General features: G+C 46.7%; 1 protein-coding gene across 2 annotated transcripts in view; it reads right to left on the bottom strand.

The window, feature by feature from the left end:
- Positions 1-20,661, bottom strand: part of LOC144143233 (uncharacterized) — a 52,955-nt gene that overhangs the window by 21,103 nt on the left and 11,191 nt on the right. For both annotated transcript variants that reach the window (XM_077675024.1, XM_077675019.1), the window contains exons 3-4: positions 17,959-18,070; positions 9,674-9,889 (exon numbers count right to left, since the gene is read on the bottom strand). The gene's annotated coding sequence lies outside the window, so the exon portion shown is untranslated. The remainder of the gene's footprint in view (positions 1-9,673; positions 9,890-17,958; positions 18,071-20,661) is intronic.

Raw genomic sequence — 20,661 nt, 5'->3', positions numbered from 1 at the left:
CCCCCCGTGCAGTGGAGCTTTTGTGACAAAGGCAAAATAATTCGCAGGGTAAACAAATTTTCATTATTGTGCAAGAAAGAACTGCGTGATGTTTGCCTGTTTTGTGTTCGCACCTGGCCCTAGGAAAGCATTATCGAGCTTTGTTATCAATCGTCGGTCGCTACTGCTACATTCCGCCTTGTTCCGAAGCAGGCGTAACACGTTTCTTGTTACTGCCGTTGCAGGCACTTCGTTCTCGTTGTCCATATGATCAGCTGCGTTTCCCACAGCTATCTCAGCCCTAAAGTGGGTACTTTGACGATATTGCATATGCATAGTACATACACTTTGTTCTTTCTACACGCCTGCAGCACCTCTGCACAGTTTTTGCGCGAGGGCAAAGAATCGCGTAAATACTGTTTCCAAAGCTTAGCACCAGCACTTGGAAAAGCCCTAGAGCATGCGGTCAAGCGTGTAAAGACGCATGATAAGCTGAGCAAATAAAGCAAGAATATAACTAAGCGCAATTATTAACCAGCTATAAAACATCAGCCGAGGCCATCAGAATTAGCTAGGCTCTTTTAAATCCCTTCAAGGCAAGGCAGGTTTTCCCGAAACCATTCGTCAAACAAATCGGATCGCTGCCCGACGTTCCCCGAAGGCAGCTTCCACATTTTTAAGGATTTGAGTCTGGTCATTGAAACAGCTGTAATGAAATAATCTGATGATGGACAGCTGTGAAATCGAAAGTTATACCAGTTGGACTGGGCACGGTTACCGGCAGATTGCACACAATGGATGGGAAACAACCCCCCTACGTGAGGCATTTCTTACCTTTTTCACCGAATGGAACGGGAATGATGCATGCGCGAGAATAAAAGACCGAACTTCACTGAACCAGAGTTTTTTTATTACCGTAATTACCCGATTCTAACGCGCACCTTTTTTCCGGAAAAAATAGGTCGAAAAATCGCATGCGCGTTAGAATCGGATACGAAACCGAAACTGCCGAAACAACAGAAATTTCGTCCCGCCCATCGCCATCGCCATCTCAAGATGGCGCCCAGGCTTTTCTATCGGCGTTCACACAAATACGTCAAATCGTTCCACTTGCGCACTTGATAACAGGAATGGCAGCAGCGGCTCTCGCGCGTTCAAAACGAGTGGTCGGCTGAAGCGTGCGCCTCTGGAGAAGTTCGCAGGATGGGCATGCGAGGCGTGGGCCATGATCTCATCGATCATGGTTGAACGTTCGTTATGAAGTGTGGCATCGCGAACGCGCTTGACGGAACCAAGGACGAGATGTTGTGGTCAGCGGAGGGCGACGAGGAGTAAGATGAGTGAGATTACTTCAAGAAATAAATCGCAAGTCTCTCTCGCATTCGTTTTTCTTGCTCACAAAGTTCCGTGTGCGTTACAATCGGAAGTGCAAGTTTTTTCGGTTTTTTATGCCAGGAAAATCGGGTGCGCGTTAGAATCGGGTATGTACGGTACATAAAAAAACTGACGAGGGCAGATTCGCCTCCCGGTGCACGACTTTGAGTATTCGATACCCCTGTTTTCAATCTCACCGGAGTCACGTTTATCGGCAGCGGCCTTGTTCTTGACGGCAGAGCGGACTGTCTCCTTAGACAGGCCTGTACTTCTGGCGATGTCGGCCTGTTTTTCCCTATGTTCGACAGCGTTATTTAGCCTAATTTATCCGACAGTGAAATCAGCTATCCTGCCGCTCATGCTGCTGGTCGGATCCGCTGTAACGAGCGTAGGCTGTATATGCACGGCAAGAAAAGTTCCGACTTGTGGATATTTCGAGATAACGAGGGATTCCTACTGCATTAAGAGTGGAGTTTCGAAGCAGTCTTCATCTTGGCACAGATTTCTAGGGTCAAGCCTGCTTATAAATTGAAATTTTATTATGCGATATGCACGAGAAACCACAATCTCGACACCCTTTATTAAACATACATTTTCTAACTAACAACCTTGAGAAATACAATAAATGAAAAAATAATAATGAAATGAAAAAATTTTGCCATTAAAATTGAGAAGCTGGGGGCCGCACTCGACCAGCTGGCTTTCACCCTTATTCTAACCTATCTTAGAATCTATCATTAGCTACCATCAAACCTCTCCCGGCTGTGCACAGAGTTAATACTACTGGTTGACAGCATAATGCGCCAACTCACGGCATCCAGCAAGAGTTGTACATGCTGCACTAAATTTGGCTGCAGATACTGCAAAACCCGCTTAACTCTTTCGGGACCGCCGGAAAAAGTGATGAAAAAGGGAGGTCTCGGTACAAAGTTTTTATTACATTAGGCAAAGGCACCATCCTGCCTTAGCATATACCAAAATGCAGCTAATTATATGCTCTTCGACATACAATACCAAGTTTTACTTCAACATTGACGATAGAACCATGAAAAAAATTTGAAAGTAAGAACTTCGTAAAAAAATTACAGAAAAAGATAGAAAAAAGCGTAAATATAAAATATTAACAAAGAATAACATTATTGCAGGATATACAAAATCTAACACAATGCTTTGTTTCTTCATCGCGAAAGTTTGATGCGGCTAGGTGTAACTGGTTTTTTGTTTTGTGTGCGATTTCTTTGGCACTAAGGCCATGGCTGCGTCGTCGCCCAGGTACACGCCGGGCTCTCGTCTCGGCGAAAACTTGATCCGTTTCTGCGCTGGTGGCAGAAGATCACCACCATAGGTAGTTAACACCCTAGCGAACAAATATAAACCAGCCAGAACATATTTCGAGCGCACATACCTACTCCAGAGCAAATTGAAACCGAAACCAACACCCACCTTTGAGTGCGATTTGATGTTCCAGGCTGATCGACACCCGAATCCTCACTCGAGCTGAAATCCGTTCTCTAAAGCCGCATTCAGACTCTTCACTGCCACGCTCATCGTTAAAATCCACAGTAGAAGGCGAAGATATGCGAGACGAGACGAGGCGGATTTCTTATCACGCTCGCGCGAGTATGACGCCATGTTTGTTTACATTTCAAAACCACTGCCCGTCAGAATAAAATATCTGATGCCTTGCCGCCTGGCGATAAAAAAAGAAACTTCACAAAAGAGAAAACTCCAGTTTTCAAACTATCTCCTAGATGTCGCTAGGTGTTCCATCGAGCGAAAATTTGTATTCTGCAGGCTCGCGAAACCATCGATCATATGTGATCGATGGCCTATGGAGGGGTTTCGAAAGAGTTAAGCGGAGACGCTGGTCTTAAAATACTTTTTTATTAATTGGTCAGTGATAATGAAAATCACTGTGCATGTGTGTTTTGTCATCCTCATTTTTATAAAGAAAATAGTGGAGCCTGATTAAGCAATTACGGGCCTTTAAGGAACTTTTTATTCAATTTTATTTCAAATAAATGGTATGGATGCGTAGCTTAAGACCTGCCATACATGTTGAAGCTATTTATATTCCTGTAAAGCTAGTTGATTGGATAAAATTAGTCAAATTATGCTACGTACAGTTTTCAGAAAACCTAATGAGCTCATATTACTCATAACACTTATTTGAGGCACATTGAGCCAATTAAAATAGCATCAGCACGCAGCTGCTCTTATCCCGAATTCAACGGTGTAACATTTGTAGAAATCCTCTGGAAAAAAAAAAAAAATACACCTGAAAACCCCTGTAAGGCTACGCACACATGCAAAAAAAAAAAAAAGGGAAGCTGAGAAAATCGCAGTAGCAGTTTTAATATAAGTGAAAGATTTATCTATTGAGCATGTGAAAAACAAACAATTTAGAATGTAGCTCGCTTTTCACTCAACACGAGCATAGCAAGTTTGCTGAAATCAGTTGATGGGAAAATTATGAAATCCTATTTCTACAGATAGCACTTGGCAGAAAAACTGAACAAAAGCAAAACTTCAATTTTTATGCTGTTGGCAGAGTGCCTTCACTCTTTGGCAATGAGAACTGAGGTGCCAATCGTGCACAACAGTTGTAAACACTTATTTTGTTGTTACTGCTTCATTTGTTGCAATCAAATCGGCTCCAGGACGATTTGCATCGCGTGAGTTGCAACGAAGGGGCCGGTTAACAAAATGCACCCCACTGTTCTGCGACGTGCATGCGCTTGGCTAGGCGGGATAACCACGCTTTCGATTCAATCTACTTGTATATCACGTCACCACTGCTCATTGTGCACAGTGTGAGCCTTTACCATTCTCAAATTACTTATCTATAAGGTAACCTTCCGACGAAGAAGCACGCGCCGGGAAGCGGCCGACCCGCCACGGCAACGTTGATAACAAATGAATGCACTTCCCTTGCGCCGTCGGCAAGCGGCATCCTTTCTTTTGCTGCTGATCTAAAGATAGAGGCACGCTAGAGCACCCTCAGGTGCAATTATATTGCTAACGCTATCGCCTCGGCAGCCCACGGGTGTGCTAAGCCAACCTCCGTCTCGGCGCCGTTCTCACGGTAAGTTGCCGCCAGAGACTCAGAAACGCGTACCGTAATTACCCTACTCTAACGCGCCCCCGATACTAGCGCGCACCCGATTTTCCTGGCAAAAAACCTGAAAAAACTTGCACCTCCGATTGTAATGCGCATGGAACTTTGTGAGAAAGAAAAACGAATGAGAGAGAAACCGGCGATTTATTTCTCGAAGTAATCTCACTCATCTCACTCCTCGACGCTCTCCGCTGACCACAGCATCTCGTCCTTGGTGCCGTCAAGGGCGTTCGCGATGCCACACTTCTGAACGAACGTTCAACAATGGTCGATGGGACCGTGGCCCACACCTCGCACGCCCATCCCGCGGGCTTCTCCAGAGGCGCACGCTTCAGCCGACCGCTCGTTTTGAACGCGTCAGAGCCGCTGCTGCCATTGCTGTTATCAAGCGCGCAAGTGGAACGATTTGACGATTTGTGTGAACGCCGATAGAAAAGCCTAGGCGCCTATGCTTCCTGCGTGCGAAAAATCGTTGCTAAAAGCTTTGGCGCCTTCTTGAGATGGCGATGGGTGGGACGAAATTTCTGCTGTTTCGGCACTTTCGGTTTCGTATCCGATTCTAACGCGCATGCGATTTTTCGACCTATTTTTCCAGAAAAAAACTGCGCGTTAGAATCGGGTAAATACGGTATTCCAGGCACTTTCTAATACTCTTCGTTTATCCTTCCGGTTATATATAGACATGTTTACTTTATTTTTTTGCCGTGCGGCGCTTTTGCCGGCTGTCGCATAGACGAGTACATGACCCGTTGCACTGTGATAAGAGTGCCTAACAGACGACCCACAGCGCCCAACCAATGAGGTTGAGCCCTGCGGTCACGTGCAGTCAGTAGGCAATTGGGTGGCGCGTTCAGTCTTTTCTACCCTCGGTTATACTCACAACCAATGGACGAAACGAAGTGGTTCTGGCGGGGCATTGAAAAAGAAATTGAATGAGACGAAGATGGACGTCATAGCGCATGTAAAACGCAAGCAGCACGCCGTTGAAAAGAATGCTGTTTTCGCATCGAATACTAGCAGATTTAAGGGGTCGTCTGTTCTATAAATTGATATTATAGCTCAAATACGTACTCCTGGGTCTCAATATTTTGCTGACAAAAAGAGAAACAGCTCTACTTTCCGAAATTCCGAAAAATCGATTTTTTTCGTCAGATTTCGAGATTCCAAGGCCCATGTTTCCCCACGTAAGGGGGGACATGCGGGGATCAGATGGCGAAAAGTGACCAAAAAATCGTTTTTTCGGAAGTCACATTTTCGGATTGCACGTTTTATATTCTATGCATCTACAAAGTTTCCCCGTCGAAAACGATCGCGAAGTGCCAAAGAAAAATGTTTATATCAGCTGAGGTGACAGATTATTTCCGCAAAATGACGAAAAAACGGCAATTTTCGCAGTGCTGTATCTCCGGAACGACGGCACCGGGCGCCGCCATCTTGGTCGCGTTAGATCGGCAGAGTCCTCAACTTCCGATTTCCTGTCGCTGCTTGCATTGTCGCTCACTCACAAACGCACAAACGGCGGAAAATGAGAGACGGTGAAACGAAGCAACCGATAGATTCTAACACACGATTGGCTCTCCGGCCGCGTTAGCTAAGACGGCTCTCCGGATTGGGTGCCGCCATGGCAACAACAAGATGGCCGCCGGGCGATTCTGCTGACGCGCAGTTCGCACGCACTCCGTGTCGCTAATGTTTTCCCCGGTTTCGCGGTCGGCTCGGTTCCTGTTCAGTGGTTTCATGCTTTGCGATTCCGTACAGTGACGCTATCGTTATCGCGGCGATAATGCTTGAGATCGTGCGCCAGATAGGGAAGTGCGCGGCTCGAAAGACGCATCGAAAACGTGCCCGCGACATCGCCGTGGTGCGTCCTTGAGTGGGAAACTCGGTGCGTCTGTGTACAATTGGTGTTCGTGAAGTGAACTTTTGGACGCATTGCTGTGTTATAAAACGCTTAGTTATTGCTGTGTTTCACAGCGAGCTCGCGAGCTTCAGGAATGGAATGACCAGCCTGCCAGAAGTTGTGGCGCGTGCTGCATTGGCGCGACGTGTTCGGGCAGCGGCCGATAGCAGGATCGGTTGCTATTGCGCGCGAGTAATAATAATTGATGTACACGAAGTGAAGCTTTATGGCAAAAGTAAAGTTGCTAAACATAGTAAGGTTACCTAAATTACGATCGTGGTGAACGTGCGCATCGGGGACTGTAGGGGGGGGGGGGGGGGGGGGGGGTGCAATGAACCACATCACCCAGCTTATTTGAGAAACTCTTGCCGTGGCTCTAAACTAGTTCGTACAACGGAATCTGGGATTACAAAATTATATTTTTAGTGTTAAATTAATTAGACAATACGCCGTAATGTTGCAGCATTTTAAAAATTTTAATGTCACTATTTTTTCTATTTTTGCAATGTTTGCAATTATGTTTTTTTGCAATGCTTTTTTCGCCTGAAGAAGAGCATGGTATTCTTATAATAATTAATGTTGTAATTATGTAAAACAAGTGTATATTCTGCCTTCAAATAGCTCATCTTATGCGTGTGATGCCCTGATATAATTTTTGACACTGAACAGCCTCATGTACTAAGCTGTAGCTTCATCAAGGTTATGACACCCAGAAATAAGCTGAAACTCTGCTGGCACATTAATAAAAAAAAAACCATGCCTTACTCTTCATTTTGGAGACAGCTATGCATTAGGCATACACGAAGTAAAATATTGGTACCCTAGTAGCCCATAGTAAACTTTTTGGTACACTGTGTAAAACTGGTGCTTCTGCCATCTAAACGCCTGCACATAGAAACCTCCAATGAGCCAGGAAGGCATCCCAGATGCACCAAATCAAAGGGCAAAAAGGTATGCGAGGTTGTCCCCAAGCAACGACAGCAAGGACTATGCTGCTGGTGCAGTTTGAAAATTGTGACGTCATCGTAAACTTTGAGATCCGTTTTCTCAAAAGTGCATTTTTCGTGTTCTTCGTTGCTCGTGAAAAGGATAGCATGGCAATCAAAGGGCGGATTTTGACCCTGTCTGTTTTATTTCGATCATTGAAGAGTTCTGCAGGGTGAGACAGTCTTGGATTTTCATTTCAGGGCCTCGTTACTTTTTAATGTGGCTAGGTCAATATGTCCTATAGGTTACAAGTGAAATTCTTTTCTGTAAAAAAAAATGAAGGGTGTAAAAAAAATTTGAAGGCTGTCTTGCCCTGTAGTGTTTTTTTGACAATTGAGAAAGAAGTATTCAGAACTTCCTAGCATGTGTCAATACCTTGCTAGGCTTTTCACGAGCGGGCAACATGTAAACCCCTGTAACACAAGAACTACTGAAGGTATCATCATGAAATTTGGAGTGCTTTTTTCACCATTTGGTAAAATTTGGAGTGCTTTTTTCACTTTTTTCACCATTTCACCATTTGGAGTGCTTTCCAATGTGCTTGCCGAATTTCATCACTCTACGCCAAAAAACAAAAAAGTTCACTCCGATCCGATCCCCCCTTAAAGGGGTCGTGAAGAGATTTTCAAAAAAACTGTGTTGTGTGTGCGCTTTTAACCGTGGAACCTTGATAAACAAACAATGCATACCCGTTTCGTCGTCCGATATCGGGAAATAGGTAAATAAATGCAGTTACGGTTTCACCGAGGCTTTCCTCCTCAACTCGGGAAGTGACGTTTCAGTAAGTCAGTAAGCAGCCAACCACAGTTCTCCCTCGTCTGCACAATATGTCGGCATAGGGCGGGCTTGCAAAGGGTCAGATAAAGCTACAACATCGGCGCCATGATGAAACTCGCCCTGCAACTGAACGGGAGACGTCTGATCTCTGATACGACTGATCAACATGGTCGAACTTTCAGTCAACAACACCGGCGAGTGGCGCAGGCAGAAGTAACCACGTTTAATCTAAACTGGGCATTCGTAAACTGTTTACTCTGCTTTCCACGAGTCTAAACTGTCGTTTTGCTAGCCGATATTCTTGCACAAGTTTGCCGACGTCTGTCTCACGTAGCCTGTAATGTGAGTTGCGCGAACGTGAAACTTCTGACCTGACGAGATACATGACCGAACGCTTAAAATAAGAGTTTATTACATAAACACGTTTATCGAAGGAACTTCGAGTAGTCGGAACTTAAAACCCACTCATTATTCACTCATCAAGCGCAAAAATAACTAGCGAGAAGCAGCGATACAGCGCCGAGTCGCCGAGTCCCAACATCACGCAGTTCGACGATTGCTTTCCTGTTTCCTGCAATAAACAATGCTGTTAACGCTGTTTTGTTGACTGTATACGCTCCGCTTTGGCTTACTGCAGAAGCGCTCAACAGTAAGTTGGCGGTTAAAGCTCTGGGTAGATTAGAATTTATGAAAACACGACAGACTTCTGGGTTACAAATGCGAAGAGGCTTTTATGCAGCAGTTTTTCGGCGCGCGCGCTTCCCACGGCGATAGTGTAGTGGATACAGTGTCCGACTAGGCTGGCCGTAACGTTGGGCTGGCCCGGAGGCCGCAAGTTCGAATCGCACATGGGGCACTTTGTTTTTTTTTTCCTTGAGCGGTCTTGGGCCATTTCATACGAAAAGATAAAATTCCGAAGAGAATTCGGCAAAAGAATGTGAAATTCGGCAGGTAAACTGGCTACAAACTGTACAAACACCCAGTAGGTCTGAGTTCTGCTGCAATGGTTGCCAGACAACTGAAGCGGTCACGACACCGCTCACGTGGATAGAAAACTGTTTTTTTGGCAACGAATAAAGGAGGCATTATTTTTAAAATATTGGGTTTGCAGATTTGCAGAATATTATACACAAAGAACATTGAACTGCGTTGAACTCTGGAATGTACTTCACATGACGTCATTCTAGTTGCGCTGCCGACCGCCCGTGCGCGCATAGTCGCTTGCGATGCGCCTCAAAACGAGAATTTCAACGGCGCCTCCTAAATTCCAGAAGCAATGAATTGTGAAAATATTTGGGATTTATGTTCTTAAAAGGTCGTTCAAGCAGACAAAATTAATCAAAGACAAATGCATTTTCTCTTCACGACCCCTTTAAGAGTCGTTTTGGTGCAATAATACGTTTTGGTGAAGAATGCCGCATGAAAATATGGTTGGCACAGTGCTTGCCCCCTTCAATTAATGCAGAATGCTAAACTTCATGAAACAAGTATATTACCCCATCATATCAAAGCATCAAAGCATGCACAGCTGCCCGTACCAGCGTTGGGCCGGTGTTGTCCACGGGGGTGTGGAGGCACAGGCCTGCTGGCTCCACCCTGAAACGACTCTCGGCGACACAGCTACCAGGCAGCTGCCAGGAGCGCCGAGAGCCGTTTCAGGATTGAGCCGGCCGTGGTGCAGGGGCCGGCCCTGGCACTCCCCAATCCAGGGCTCGCCAGCACCAGAACGGCAGAGAGCACGGCGGGGGTGGAGCCTGCAAGCACATACGTCAGGAAAACAATGATGCCGAAGGGATACATAAACACACCATGCTGAAGAGGGCACGTGTACACTCCGAAATACAAGCATGGATGCAAAGCAGTGGCCTGACTGATGTACGCAATTAACCATCAGAGAATGTTGTACAGAGAGAACATTTTATCAACCTGCATTTATGATAAAGCACAGTCCATAGCCAGAAACATGGTGAAAACCGATAAATGTGTTCCATCACGATACTCGAAATGAGTGTCTCGTGCTCACACAGCTAGGATACGACAGTCGAAGGGGGAGCAGGAGCATTACAAGACATTACTTACACTAGTGCCGGTCTTCCGCAAAAAGGAAAAATTAAGCACCGTGATCAAACTGAGATATACTTCGAAGCACTGACTGCGCAGCGCATTCAACCAAATGCGACTGGCAAGGCTTAAGTTACTGGCCGTGCACATTACATTTCGCTCGTAGATCCCCACATGCACAGCACAAACTTATGCGCGTGCTCGTAATGTGCAGGTGTGACTGGCATGCAGCGCCAGGCTGAAGATGCATTCGGACAAATAAAGACACCTTCAAACAGTTTTGATGCTTAGTCACGAACTAATCTGTGTCACAATACAACAAAGTACACAGAAGCAACAACTTAATAGCAAAACATTGGACTTGCTTCGATGCAGTATAAGAAGACATAGCAACATGGCACAGCGTTAAAATGTAACCATAAATTGTCGTATGGTTGCTGGTGCATTGCCCCGTGGGAAACAGTATTGATTTTTGTTTTTCCTCCAACACTACAAACTAAGCTAGTCTGCACACAGAAGAGAAAAACCACCAAGCAGGAAATGAATGACTAGGATCATGAAAAGATGCTGCAGTCAGAATACGCCATGTGCCTTCAACCTGTCCAACCTTCAGCCCATCTCTCTTGACTCCAACTCTGCAAACTCATCGACCATCTGAACAATGAGGAATGTATTTTTTTATGAGGAATGCATTTGGCCAGGGTTTCCCCAATCTCAAGCTGGCTTCCACCCGCACCTGAGCACGCACGACTGCCGCGGCGATTCAATCGTCATTACAGGGCAGGAAACTGACTAGGTCATTGCCATCGGTGTCTGTAGAGTGTTTGACATTAAGAGGCATGCTACGTACCTTACAGAGTCGGCACAAGCATTTCCACGCCAACGAGTCAAAAAATGAGCCCACTCCTTCCTAGAAACCGCACTATCTGCCTAAATACATCCAGGACCGAACCCGGACAGCGGCAGACTGACAGACCGGCCTGTTCGATTTGTCTAAGGCCTGAACTGCACGGCAGCGAGAACAGCACTCTGCCACACATTTCTAATCTATGCACACCTTACTGTACGGACCAAAGGTGCAGACTACATGTCAACTGAAGGGATAAACAGGGCAGTAAGCAGCAAAGAAATGCCTCACTTCAAGGAGCCATGAAGAGAAAACACAAGTCTGGTTCATTCAAAAGATTGTCTCGTTAGAATCATACTGACACCATTTTTAACGTAAACTTCGCTCAAATAAGCTACATAATTAGGAAAAACGGGAATGGTCATGCGACCCACCAGCTCATTTCCCGCAACAGAACCTATGATGTCACATGAGCTAAGCTCTGCGATTGGCGGAGGCTGGCAGAAGCAGACGCAAATTAGGTAGAGCTTACAAACTAGACGAACGAGCGATTTGTGCTTAAATTTAGGGCACATTCTTTACAAAGCAATAAGAATGATGGGACAAACAGTGGAAGTTACGAAAGCACATGTAAACATAGAAGTACTGATGTGTTCTGCTGTTCGTACTGCGCACAGCATGCTTGGTTTAGCTGCACAGCACTACGGGGCTTGGGGTTGTCTCAGACGACACTGGCCGATCAACGCAAGCAACGGTGTCTTAAGTGACTCCATTTGTCGAGCGAGCACTGTTTCAGGGAACGAATATTTTCTCCCAGAACAAAAACAAGCCAGGTTTAAATGCGGGCAAAAACAAACCAAACGCTTGCCACGGTATGGTGGCGCCATCTAGGTTACGGAACGTAAGAAACGCGGGAACAAACCAACACCGCTGTACAGGGTGGAGACAACCTTTGAACGGTCCCGTGCCGCCGCAATTGGGCCAACGTGGTCAACGCGTTATTCTTTTCGTTTCCCACGAGACCTAGCAACGCAAAACAGACAATATGATTCAAACTTCTTCAGTAAATCGCGTTGCGGCGATAATTTTAGCGCGGTTTTGACACAATGACTTGCTTCGGCGGCGAGCGAGCAACCGAAAATGGCGGCGCCAGCGTATACGTGTCTCTGCCCTGTACGGCGGATGCGTGAATGAAGGTACTCTAGGCTGCAGAGCGGTCGGTTCCTGTGATGTCATTTGGGACCACGAAAACGCACGATTGAGCGGGAAAATCAAAATTTTAACCTAAATTGTTTAATTTCTCAGTGAATAAAGCACCGTTTGTATCCGGACAAGCGCTGGGGGCACTATAAAACACGAAATCTTTCGAATAAAACCAACTTGCATTTTCTCTTCATGGCTCCTTTCAGGAAGCAACTCCCCAGAAAACAGTTCCTGGTGGTGCACAGATGGCACCAAATGGCTCCTAATACGCACCACACCATCTTACACTCCATACAGTCCCTCTGCAGCAACGTTAGCTTGCTGGGTATCCCTTTGGGCAGTCACAGCAGGGCGAAGTGCCGGACAAAGAAACTTCGCAGCACTACAAGTACAGGGGTGCCCCACAAACAGCTTGTCTAACCGTCACACAAGCAGTGGCCCTAGACCACTCTACTGAGCACCTTTCCATAACTTCTCAACCCCTCCCAAGAAACAATTACACTGCTGCACAGAGGTATGCTTCAAACAATCACTCGATTAAATGCCCTTAAAAAGGCAGCTCTGCTGCCTCCTCTGAAAACACTTTTTGCAAAAAATGTCCTTCAAAACAAAAGCCAATTTGTTACAAAGGAGGGAGCAACACTCACCGCGTGGGCATTCCACACTGTGCCAATGCTTACATCCCTCAATCAGGCACCATCTCTCCCCTAAGAAAGACCCCGTCTGACATTTTCACCAACGTCTCAGCCATTGGTGCACTTACCCAAGAGCATCTTTAACTGCCCCCCCCCCCCCCTTCCAGGAACGCATTGCCCCTACGTTGCCTAAACCGCTTAGTGAACAAGTTTTGCAGCCACAGTCTAGAGCAATGCTAGCCAGGTGGAGGTCGGTTTGCAATTAAAAAGTCAGCGCCCTGGAACCATGCTACTGGCGTTCAGCAGGTCGTGCTTTACAGTTCATTTAACGAGGTATTTATGATGGGCTTCCTGTCCTATTCAAATGACTCACCAGTGCATGGCACCGATTTGCAAGAACAATGCTGAAGAGAACACCTTACTGGCTGAACCAATGACATTGCTGCTCATGAATAGGTAAACTAGTTCAACAAATACCGGTAGCGTAGGCCAGTAGTTAAAAAAAAAAGTGGCGAGTTGTGTTGAGCGGTCCATCCCGAAATTCAAACCAGAGGCCAAGCACCCATTTACTATGCTACTTCAGCGGGCAAACCTTTCAAGAAGTCAGTATACAGCAGACTCGTTAAAGGGCTGGTGAAGAGCTTTTCAAAAAAATTTTGTTGGGGGCATTACTTTATGGTTTTCTTGACGCTGAATTCGAAAAACATGTTTATTTTATGTGTAAATACACCCAAACCATCTTTTTTCGTCAAAATAAACGACGCCTGCCCGGCAGCGCGGTCAGAGCGCTGGCTGCCTTTCAGGATTGGCCGGCTGCAGATGACGTCATATTCGGAAGTGCCGGCGCTGCCGTGACCGCTCGGCCTGAAGATCTCATCGATCTCATTCTGTTCCCGTTCAGATACGGGCCAGAAGGACCTCTGGTGAATGGAGGGTTCACACAATCTTTCCTTAGAATATGAGGGCCTGAGGGAAGTATAAGCGCAACAAGTTCGCTCGCGGCGAGCTTGAGAAAGAGGTTCTCCCCCGACGACTCATGGCCGACTTATGCTTCTCGGGTGCAGGGAAGTTGTGCCGATATTGGTTCGCCGCTTTTACCACCAGCGCTAGTCACAACTCCTGGCACATTTTTTCGACACACCATCATCCCCTTCTTCGCATGTGCGACTTTGTTTTTGCATTCGGGCAGGCGGTACAACAAGCTTGTGCAGCGGCCTGCGATGCGTACAAGCAGCAGCTAGCGAGCGGCCAGTCGCTGCGTCGCGCAAAGGTGCTGGTGCCGGGTCGCTGCGCGGCCGGTCAGTGGAACGTGTCAGTGCTGCACAAACGCAGTTTTAGAATAGGAGAACCGAACTGTTGTGGTCACCCGAAAGGTAGTGGAACCAAAACGCAGCACACTTGTCGCCGACTAACTTTAGAAAAACACCTTCCGGAACAGCTCCAGCCAGCTTCGGTTGCACGGATCGCCTCGGAGGTTGGGAACTTTATGCTTAGCACCGAGACCGATATTTGGTCACTGCTACCTCTACAATCGCGAATGACTATCCTTAAAACAGTTTTTCACCGCACTATCATCCCATTTCTCGCGTGCGAACCTTATTTTCACGTTGATAGTCATTCTAGCCATCGGTGCTATGTTCATTCTTGCGCGCAGGTAACGCCATCCGTCGGCCTCTCGCCGCATCTCGTGCTCGGGCAGGTTGCTGCCGACGACGCGCTGCGCGACCGGTCGGCGCTCCGCATCGCGATACAAATTCGATCACCTCTTTCAAAATCACCTTGGATGACAATCCCTAGCACAATTTTTCACCACACTATTCATCCACTCTCTCGCACGTTCACTTGCTTTTGGTGACGGCCTTGATTCTGGCCGGCAGCGAAGAGCGGTCGCTGCCGCGGCATGCGTGGTGCGTGCGAGCCGTTTCGTGCGCCGTACGGGAATGCACGACCGGCGAGTGTGCGGAGCGCTTCCGCGCGCAGAAAACGCTTCATGCTTTCAGCTTGCTTGATTTCTTCTTAAAATCTAGCTACTCAGCTCAGTTTCCGTCACAGCCAACAACGTCGATCGGCAAAACGAGCAAGAAGTTCACGAAGCCCTGAGCGCTGCGGTCCCACGAATTTTTTAATCCCCTTATAATAATGGGTCAGAAACTAGGGGTACCTGCATATTTGTTCGAGCCAGTCTCTTCGCGTATGAAGCACAGAGCACCCGACGACACGGCCGGCCCTGCGACTACTCGTGAAGGCAATGTAGTAGCCACGGGCGCTCGGGTACGAAATATCTGGTATCTAGGAGTCGCTTTAGGGAAGCACACAGTAGCATTACGGTTGAAAATCGACGCGGTAGCAACTCTACACAATTGAGATTAATAAAGGGCACATTGCACGTCTGCTTAATTCGGAACTTCGCTGAGAAAACTGGGACACAGCGAAGCGGCGGCGCACGCCGCTGGCCGTCTTTCGAATATGACGCTACTTCCGGTCGCTGCCTCTCGGTTTCTCGCTCTTCCGGCGGCACAGCCGCGAGCGGTGGGCGGGGCGTCGGGTCAACTTTATCGACGAATATCTCAGTCCCCAAGCGAGATATGACGAAAATTTTTTTACAGTCATAAACTATCCAACATACTAATTGTAAAAAACAAACATTTACCCACTTTCAAAACCACTTCACCAGCCCTTTAATGGGAGAGGTGGCTTTCAATGCAAACTTTTTTTGTTTTTTGGCTTGGAGCAATGAAATTTGGTAGGCACACTAGAAATGGCATTAGAGAAATATGAAGTTTCACCAAGATATATTGAGTGGTTTTTTTTTTTTCTAGCAAGATTGACATGTTGCTTGCTTGTGACAAGCCTAGCATGGTAATGCAACATGGTAGAAAGCTGCGATTACTTTTCATGTTTACTTTAAGATATAATTTATGTTGTGACAGTCCAAAAATTTTTGTTAATATCTTCATTTATTTTACATGCAGCATCATATTTACTGTTCCAGATTTCACTATAACTTCTGGCAGGCTATTTGCCTTGGCATTTAAAATTATGAGCCTAAAGGAACAATCTAAAACTGTCACGACATCAAGCACACTCCAAGGATCGAAGCAACACAGATGGGGTCAAAATGTGTCCAGTCATTCCCACGCTACCCTTGTCAAGGACACAGCAGGAGGCCCAAAAGATACTTTCGAGAACATTGCTCCTAAAGTTGCTGGAGCTGTTTACATTTCTCGAAGTGGATGAGCAATATTGTATTTGCTGACCTTGACTGCAGATGACCTATGGGGTCTCTGCCCTGTGATTTGGTGCACATGGGATGCGTTATTGGCTTTCTGAAGGTCCCTTTGTGCAGGCTTCTAGACAACAGGAGCCCCAGGTTACGCCCAATGCAGAAAGAGTTGTACTGTAGGATAGCTGGCTGCCCGCACTGCAGTTGGCAACTTCTCTATGCAGTTTTTTAGCAAGGGCAAGGAGTAAGGCTTTTTTTCTCTGACACAAATACTAAAACTTGCTTTCGGTTTTTTTTGTTTTGTTTTGTTCTATAACCTTGCCTCCAGCAGCGACTTGTACTCGTGCATGCAGGTGTTCAACGGTTTATATTCAAAGCATCATAAGGATACAAATGAGCTACTTGAAAGCTTCGTTTATATTCAGCATAGCTCCAACTTCAATGCGGGCACATTTCTTTTCATACACGGGGACTTCCACCGCAGAGTTGAAGGATGCGGCCTCCGCGGCTGATGGTGGCAGCACGATGCGACGAGCAGACAGAAGAAATCACTCCTGCAGGGCATTCACGTTTTTGCAATTGAGTTCCAGTACCGATGCGAGGCCCTTCCGCTTGTTCACGACCTCAACTACGACAGTTCGCACTTCCTGCCTGACGTGCACACTGCCTGACGTGCACAAGGTCAGTCAGAGCATTGACTTCGCAGTTAACTGTGCATGTACCGCTCCCGTTGCCGCTGTCTCACCGCCTTGAAGGGCTGCCAACTCCTCCGATGCGCTTACAAAGCTGATAGTGTCACCGATAAACTCAGCCTCGCCTGGTTGAGCCACGCTCGCAATGCAAGGCGCGTCACCGTTAGGCCTCGCCGTGCGGGTCGTGCCAGCGTTGGCCGTGGTCGTCACAATGCTGCGCCGCTTGCGCTTTCCCTTGTACGGGCATGAAGTCCGGGACTTGCGGTGACGAAAGTCACGCTTCTCACCGTTCACGACTAAAAACTCACGATAAGGAAATAGAAAAGATAGCGCGAAGTGTAGTGAACGGAACGATGGAGGCTCACAGGTGGCGATAGCCAATGGTGGGCCCGATTTTGCGTCACATGATTTAAATACCCAAGGAGCTCTCAAAAAAGTAGGAAGAAAGATTGATTTTTTTACGCGGAGATATGAAGCTGGCGAGTGGTTCGATTGAGAGAAGAAGGCTTTGTCTACCTCTCTCAAGTGACCGAAATGGCGGCCAGCCGCGCTGCCGTGCAGCAAAAACTCTCAAAGATGGACGAAATTCAGCTTGACTGCGAGATTTCTTGGGTCACCACAAGTCATTCAGACAAGTTTTTCATAAATTTCTCAATCGTATATAAAAAAAAAAAGAACACTTCTAAAACAAACGTGGTGTGTGAACTCTCTGGTAGTGTCAAATTTTCACCCAGTATTTTGAAAAGTGGAAATAGAATGGCTCGTAATACCATCCCTAAATTGTAGGAATTATTTTCTCAAAACATCTCCCCAGCCACAAGGGCACAGGCAAGATCTGGCGAAAACCCAGTCATTTTCACAAATATTTGAAGGCATCACAGTACCTTTTTCGCGAGGTTCCAACTCACCCACAATGTCACACCAAAAATTTACTTCGCCAACAATAACGCACATCGACTATCAGAAATTAAAAGATTTCGAGGCAGGATTACCGAGATAAGTAGTGCCTACAGACCCGGACATCCGTCGAAAAGGGTTAGCATTTTTTGGAACGCACAAGCTGCCTTTATTGTGCAATATACGAAATAAACAGGAGTGGAAGATTTCCGTACATAGAACAGGTCGCTTCAAGGTCGCGAACTAGAAATAGAAAATGTCTCACCCCCATGGCTGCGGTCGATCTTTGCAATCCAAGATGGCACTTGGAGTGTTGGCAACTTAGGCCGCTCGCCATTCCATGTTCGCTTGATCACGACCTTCTCAGTGCGCGGCTCCTGCATTAAAATAAAACATGACGTTGAAGACTGCCACTGCTTGTGGGGAACACCAAAGTGAAGTTTCGGCGAAAGTTCCATCCGAACGAGAACTTGGCACACTGAAGAACCGTGCATGTTTTCATTTTTTTTTTTTACCATGAAAAAAGGATAGTCAAAGATGATAATCACACCTGCCAACCTAGCAACAGAAAATTCGGGAGACTGCGGAGTGGGTAGGTGGTTTTTAAGGGTGTGTATTTTAGTTCTTGCATCATGAAAAACTATTCCTGGTTCTTGAAACGGACAGCGCATGAAACTTCTTTACTTGTGAAAAGACCTGGCAGTCGCGGACTTCGCAAGCTTCAAAAACTTGTCAGGATATCTGCTCAAAAGAATGTCCGGTTTGATGACACTTTACTGTAAAGAAGTCACTTAGGTTCTCGTTTTCTTAACCTTGCCAGAGTCTTTCAATGATTTGTAGGACTCTCATGGCACTAAAGATACTTCCACATTCAGTATTGCTGCGAGCAATGGCAAGTAGCGAGAGTATCACCTTTGCATTCTATTAGACTTCACTTGTTGGACTTCGTCCGGAACATCTTACTATGGCACCTAAAATATGTTTAACGGTGCTCTAGGGTAGAGATACAATGAACTAGAAGTACGGTGGCAAGTGCTCTTCCGCAGCTCCGCAAATGTGGCAGCATAAATCACTAACGTACGTGCCTGATTAAAAATGACCTCTCTGCTGGGGCGGCCACTTCCGGGAGATTTTAGATAGAATTCGTACAATCAGGAGATGTGGTCAAAATTTGGGAGTCTCCCGGACAATTCGGGAGAGTTGGCAGGTATGTATAATGCATGTGAAAACAAAAAATCTACATTTTTAAAATAAAAATGGCTATTTTCTGCCCCAGGTGTCCCCTCTGAGCTTGGCAGCACAATGCCTTAGACACTGATCTAGAGCAGCAGGAAGTTTTAAGGGAAACTGGAGGGGTTTCGGAAGCAAGGACTACAGGTGGTTGTCACCACCATTTTATTTTGTTGATGAGTCTGTCCGATACCCACTAAGCTCCTGGAGCTCCCTGCCTGGTAGACAGACAGGGAGCCCAACAGAGGACAATGGCCAAAACGTCGACAGTCATTGGTTGATCTCTGTACAGATGGCACGACACGCTCGCCGTATTTTTTTACGCAGGTTGTTTCAGCTAGGATTGGCAGGGAAGGAGATGAAAAGGCAACACGCGTGTAATGGACCTCGAGGACCACTGGCTGCCACGCTGTCATGAGAAAGCGGAGAGCAAACGTCAGATTTACGAGGGCTTCAATTGAACTGGCTGCGGGTGCAGCACGAGGGTGCAGCGTGAACGCGTGCCACCGCTTCGTTGCCAGAGGTGAAGCTGATGAAGAGCGTCGGCCTCCATGCCTGAAGAGGAAGAGGTGCCACCAGCGAGTACACTACACGGGAGTGGCAAGGGAGGGGGGGGGGGTGCGTTGTCCCCGAGTTATCTCAGAAGTTGCAGAGGGAGGGTTAACCCCTTGCGGCCCGTTGCCGGGCGCTGCCCGACAACGCGAAATGTCGTAGCGGTCCATAGTCAGGCTATGCCAGACATGGGTGTTCAAGGTTAAATTTCACAATGTTTTTCCTTGCGTTGCGCCCGCTTTCTTTGTATATACTATTTAACTCTTGCGCGACCACGCCATAGGCCAGCGTTCACAAGTGAACATTGATTTTCAAACCTCCCACAAAAACTAACGGCGCTATTTGTACAACTGACGCCATCTAGCATGTTCAGTTCAGTTTCATGCTCTTTGTTTACATTTCGCGTGAGTAGATGGAGTCGCGAGGGAAAATGGAAACCAAGGTAGCGGAGAGTTGGGCAAAAATGGCGTCCTGTTTTACTGCGCACTCGGCAAAGGCAGCCAGCGGTTTGAGGGACTTCGGCCAGTGCTGCTGCTGATTTTTTTTGCCCCAGCAGCAGTGATGACTCCAGCGACGATGTGGATTCTTCAGATTTCAGTTCTGATGTACACTCCCCATTCAACAGCCTCCCACTTCGACAGGTGCTGCCAGGGAAGGTTCGTTTTTGACTTGGTGCTGTATTTAAAAAGAAAACATGCCTAGTATCTGATGAGGTGGCATTACTTTCATGTGTAGGGTCTGGACAACGTGCAATGGAGATATTTTCCCAAATGCACTGCCCCATATCGCGTTGTCACCTTCAAGATAGCCTGGCGCTGGTGTAAAATTAGCACTGTGGACTGATGCATGCAGCTTCTCAAGTGCGGTAATTTTTTTTATTGCTTTTTACCCCTGAAGTGATTCTGATTTTATGTCAGAACACAAACAGGTATGCTTGGATGCGAATTTCAGAGAGACTGACTGACTGAAGCGGCTTCGCGAATTGGCACACCTGTCAGGGCCGCTAGGTTCGTAGGCCTGTAAAAATCCAGAACTTGGTGAACAGCGTCATTGATGTATATATTGAATCATAGCTTAGGAACGTAGAAACATTTTGCGTATCCTAAAATTCCTAAAATATTTTTAGGCTCCATAAATTGCATATTTGTGTCTTGTGCACACTTTTTCTCTGCATTTTTGCTGTTGC

The sequence above is a fragment of the Haemaphysalis longicornis genome, unplaced genomic scaffold (assembly GCF_048455015.1).
Source record: "Haemaphysalis longicornis isolate Haplotype H1 unplaced genomic scaffold, Haemaphysalis longicornis Haplotype H1 scaffold_1, whole genome shotgun sequence".
Classification (NCBI taxonomy): Eukaryota; Metazoa; Arthropoda; class Arachnida; order Ixodida; family Ixodidae; genus Haemaphysalis; species Haemaphysalis longicornis.
The sequence above is the reverse complement of the archived record's forward strand: the minus strand, read 5'-3'. Positions and strand labels throughout refer to the sequence as shown.